We start from the raw sequence: 4,920 nt of genomic DNA, 5'->3' as shown, positions 1-4,920 counted from the left end.
CTCATCCATTTTTTTTTTACAACTATTTACTATACAACAACTTTTTAAAAGGCAAAGTCCCCCAAACAGAATGTTCTATTTTTCTTGGCACAGCAGATAAAGGCAAATGAAAATAGAAAATCTTCCAATATTGAGCTTCAAACCCAAAAGCTGTCACTGAAAATGTCAAAGTGCATCAACCAAGAGTGACAGAAGTGCTTTCACCCTGACACATTGGGACACACATGCCAACCTCAGCTTTGTTTTGAAACCATTCTCTACCCAAATTAAATTTTGAATTCATGGTGTGATGGAAGGAAAGACAGGTGGGGACTGTTTCTAATGCATTTTGTTACATTTAAAAACACACTCTGAGACTTACAACGTTTTATACGATTTTTTTCCCTTTGACCAGCAAAAATGTTTTGTAAGATGAGAAAACTGGACTCGACCACACTGCAAATTATAGACAGGGACAGCCATGCACAGACTGCATCTGCAGGGCTGTAACCGCTGCCTGCAGATCATCTACACCCCACTGGAAAGGTTTAATGGAGGGATAACACTCACTTATACCTCCCTCATCCAGCAAATCTCTACATCCAGTTACCAAAATGTTCAGCATCTATTCCACAGAAAAATAAGTGTGCAAGTACCACTACCAGCTCAGCTACAAATATATTGATCAACTACCATGCATTGATGGGACAGTATCCCAGCCAGCAAAGCAATAGACAACAACATTAGGGTCTCCTCCCAAAAATCACCATAAATTAGCTGAAGAGCAATGATATGCCAAGGTAACTACTGCTGATCCTGATCTTGGCAAGTTAGGAACTCTGAGAATAATTCCTTAGGCCCACAAGTTTCTTCTGAAGCTCAAGACAAAACCAAAACTCAAGAGTCCAGCCCACAAAGCCCTCCTCTGTGTTTGCATAAAGCCTGCGCACAAGGTGAGGGTTTTCTCTTGGGACATTTTTATTTACATACGTGGACTTATACATCACACTTACTGCCTGTTCACTTTCATTTCAGATGGCCAAATTGAAATAATTTTATTAATTAGCATTAATGATTTTCCTGACCCAGATTTTTAAAAGTTCAGATTTACAGTAAGTATTAAACAGGGAGGATATAACTGGCTAACTTACCTCTAACACACTCCTTATTCTTCTCATCCTATTTTTAGACCATAGCTCCTCCTCCTTTCACTCCCTTCCCATTATTACTTAGTTCATTCTATTTCAGCCTCTACAGTAACCATTATCTAATATATCCATTAGATATATATACATTTTTCATCTATATATTAGATAATGCAATGTATCTTACATCTAATATATTGAAAAGGTAAAAATACACCATTTAAAATAGTTGGGCCAGCCAACACTTTCTGAAGTCTTTCATTTCCACTTCTCAATTTCCTCCTGGTACTGTTTCTGAGCTCTTTAGGGAACTACCAGTGACTAGTTCTGCATCACAGACTGCTACTGAAATGAGTGTTATAGATCAAACCTCTTGGCATCACTGCCCCACACAGCCTTCCCTGCATGGTTTAATTTTGACTCTGGAGTCTGTGGGAGCACTTAATAAGCATCAGCAGCCTATTTCCAGAGCAGGCACCGACCAAACTTTCAGACTAGGCATAGACTAAACCTGAACTGAAGGGCAGCAGAAAATATCCAAGGATTATTATGCCATATAGCAAAGAACTTCAATCACTTCAAATAATTTATTGGTCAGTACCAGTGTTAGAAACAGCTGATTTTTAACAATAGTTGAACAGTGGTGATGCATTCACAGCTTACACATCTTCATCCCCTACCTGCTGGCTATTCCTCAGTTAAAATAAGGCACAGCTGGCTTTAACTCCACAGGATAGCTGTAAGCTGCTCTTAGTATGGCAGAAAACTATACCATGATTTGTGTCTGCAGTAGCAAATATTATTTACATTCAGAATTGATATATAAGTGCAGAGACCAAGGGCCTTTTCTGTGCTCTTGTCACCATCCAGTGAAGCTACAGCAGAAGGACAAGGGACAGGTAATCTCAGTCCCCAAAACCACACCTGCACCCTTGCACAAGGGCAAGCTCAACCTAAACTTTCTTCAAAGGTCCTACATTTTTACAGCTTTGCTTTTGGAGGGGGATTGCAACGTGGGGGATGGAATAGCTTGATTTGGATTTTGAGCTTTTTTGTTTGGGTTTTTTATGAGTCAGTTTAACAAAAGTTTGAAATTTGAATACATCCCAGAGAAGCCTGATTAAAATACTGTAACAAGCAAGATAAACATACTGGAAATACACCAATCACCATAAATTGCATCATGCTTTCTTAAGGCCCTTGTACAGGAATTATTTTGGTGTCTTTTTTTGGTTCTTTCATTATTAGCATTATTCAGTATTACAGTTCTTTCCAGGAAACTTCAGAAATATACCTCAGTTTTACAGCCACATGTGTATCAAAACCTTCACTACTGAAATGCTCTGTCAGATAGCAACATAGTTGGAAATCATCAATACCCCAAACATACATTTGAACAACACTGCAAGGCTACACTCACTTCTTATTTAATCCAACATAAATTGGGCAACATTTGGCCTCCAAATTTCTGGTCATGCTAACACCGTATTTTAAAACTCAGGTCATAGATGAAGAAAGGACAAGAAATGGAAAGAAGGCTTTCTGCAAGTCTTCATTTCAGGAGATAAATTTAAGATTGAGAAAGCTTTTGACTAAGTACCTCTTGTACTATTCCATTCCACAACCTGCCTGTGTTTGGCCAGGAAGCACAAATGTTTCTGCAGCCACTGTTATAGAAAGCACTTTAGGCTACTATGACTTGCAAAACTAACTGCAACTCATCTGCTAGGGAGCATGATGGAAATAAAAAAGGATGTTGAATATTTAAGTGATGCTGCAAATTTCTTTTTCCCCTATTAAAACCTCAAGGTCGTCAAATCCCATTATCATTCAGCTTGGTCTAGGAATTGTCTTCCTCTCAGAAGAGTCACAAGACAGTTTTCTCCAGCTATCACACACTACAGCAGGAATTAACCTAGAAATTAGTAAACCCTCAATGCAAAATCTTGCAGATTAAAAACTGACAAACTGGCCTCTGGCAGTGGTGGTGCCCACAATTCTTTTTTGTCACACAGAAGAGTTATATATATATATATATACAACCTCACTCCCTTTAGGGACCAGCTGGCTTTACTCTCCACCTTTCTACTTTCCCTTTCAAGCACGTATTTTAAATAGAAGCAGGTTATTTACACTGTTTCTAAGGCTTGACCTGCATCAGCTCTGTTCACCTGAGCCCTATAGTGTGTGCCAGGCTATGTCAATATTTGTGCTTTTTCTAACTAATAATTAACTCTGGCTATATTAACTAGACAACTGCTAATATTGCCATTAACACATATAGTAATTCCATTAAGCACCATACTGGTGTTAAGTCATATAGAACAAGCTGCTCACCAGAAACACAAACCTGCAACCACACGGCTACAAAAAATATGAATACTCAGATCTATGAAAATCTCAAATACTGGGAAAACATTTCTAAGTAAGTCCCTGTTTAAAGAAAATAGTCCTGGTGCTTTTTGTCTTACTGCTTGCAGAAGCAGATCTTATATTTTATGCTACTTTCTAACAAATGCACTTTTTAGAAGAGGCCATTGGGTAAAGCCTGTTCCAAAGAAGCAGAAGCCATTGGGTAAAGCCTGTACAAAGAAGCAGACGCCACTCAAACCCGAGGAAAGTACTCATCCAGCTGGAGCCCAACATTTCCAGAAGTAAAACATGTACATCACAGAAGCTCTTAAGGCTGTAGAGAAGCTTAATCATTTTTGTTCTGTCTTGAAGGCTCCATGCAGTTTTCCTCTTCTTCAAAAGCTAACCACAGAAACTCTAATGCTCTATTTTTGATAATTAAACTATTTCAATGCCAAGTCATGATAGCACCTAAAAAAGAGCTCCCTTTACCAGAGTTACACTTTAATATTAGTTTTAAAAAAACTTATAGATTCCTCAATACTCTAAAAGCAAGATGAAGTTTCACCAGTACTCTAAATATATGACTTAAAAAAAAAAAAAAAAAAAAAAAGAGAAAAAGCAAAGGACTCTTACAAAGTAAGACTTGCATGCTAGACACACAAACCAGAAATAATCCATTTACTCCCCCTCGACCTTCCTTGGCTAGACTAACTCAATTGGTTTCCCTAAACCACCAGACACTTGCCAAGATTAAATATTTGCGTGTAATCATTCAAAAAGTGAAATACTATGTACTGTAATGTAACACTTTTTCGGAAACCTCCAGTTGAGCAACAGTTCCAGAAAAAATTGTGAAATGAAGTAAAAAGCTGTCCAGAACACCACACTTCCACTCAGTTACTTAAAAAAAATGATGTTTCAGAACTAGGCAGCAAGTCAAGACCCCATTTTTAGCAAAGGAGAAGCGGCACATTTTTAAATGCAGCCTGTTTGAAATAACTTCAAAATAACAACCATCATTGGGAAGTTATTGAATACCATCATCCCCTGGCCAGCAACTTGTGCTACACGCAGACCTCATGACAGAGCGACGATAAAAATGCCAAGGCTGATTTTTACCACTGTGTCCAGCGCGCCACATTAATCCAGGTATAGGGTAAGCCAGGCCACCGAAGGGAAAGTCGGGACAGAAACGCGCACCGTGGGGCTGAGTACCACTGGGCAATTCCGGCTGACGCAGCGGTGCTGCGCGGAAAAACCGCACATGGATTTGGGGGACACGCTCACCCACGCGGATCGGGGAAACGCGCACACTCGGGGATTTGGGGAGCGCACACACACACGCCAATTCGGGAACACGCACACCCCCCGGCCCGCCGGCGTGCAGCCCGTACAACATGGCAGGTCGGCGGCGAGGGCTCGGCCAGCCCCGGGCCCCGCA

General features: G+C 40.0%; 1 protein-coding gene and 1 long non-coding RNA gene across 6 annotated transcripts in view; one reads left to right on the top strand and one right to left on the bottom strand.

Moving 5' to 3' along the window:
- Positions 1–4,920, bottom strand: part of DENND4A (DENN domain containing 4A) — a 49,047-nt gene that overhangs the window by 43,349 nt on the left and 778 nt on the right. The window lies entirely within an intron of this gene.
- The window catches only part of LOC108447140, an 11,830-nt gene continuing 10,959 nt past the window's right edge, over positions 4,050–4,920 (top strand). The window contains exon 1 of the long non-coding RNA XR_001862540.1: positions 4,050–4,628. This is a non-coding gene — a long non-coding RNA (uncharacterized LOC108447140). The remainder of the gene's footprint in view (positions 4,629–4,920) is intronic.

Source organism: Corvus brachyrhynchos, unplaced genomic scaffold, assembly GCF_000691975.1.
Source record: "Corvus brachyrhynchos isolate BGI_N302 unplaced genomic scaffold, ASM69197v1 scaffold200, whole genome shotgun sequence".
Taxonomy (NCBI): Eukaryota; Metazoa; Chordata; class Aves; order Passeriformes; family Corvidae; genus Corvus; species Corvus brachyrhynchos.
This window is presented reverse-complemented; position numbering and strand designations above follow the sequence as displayed.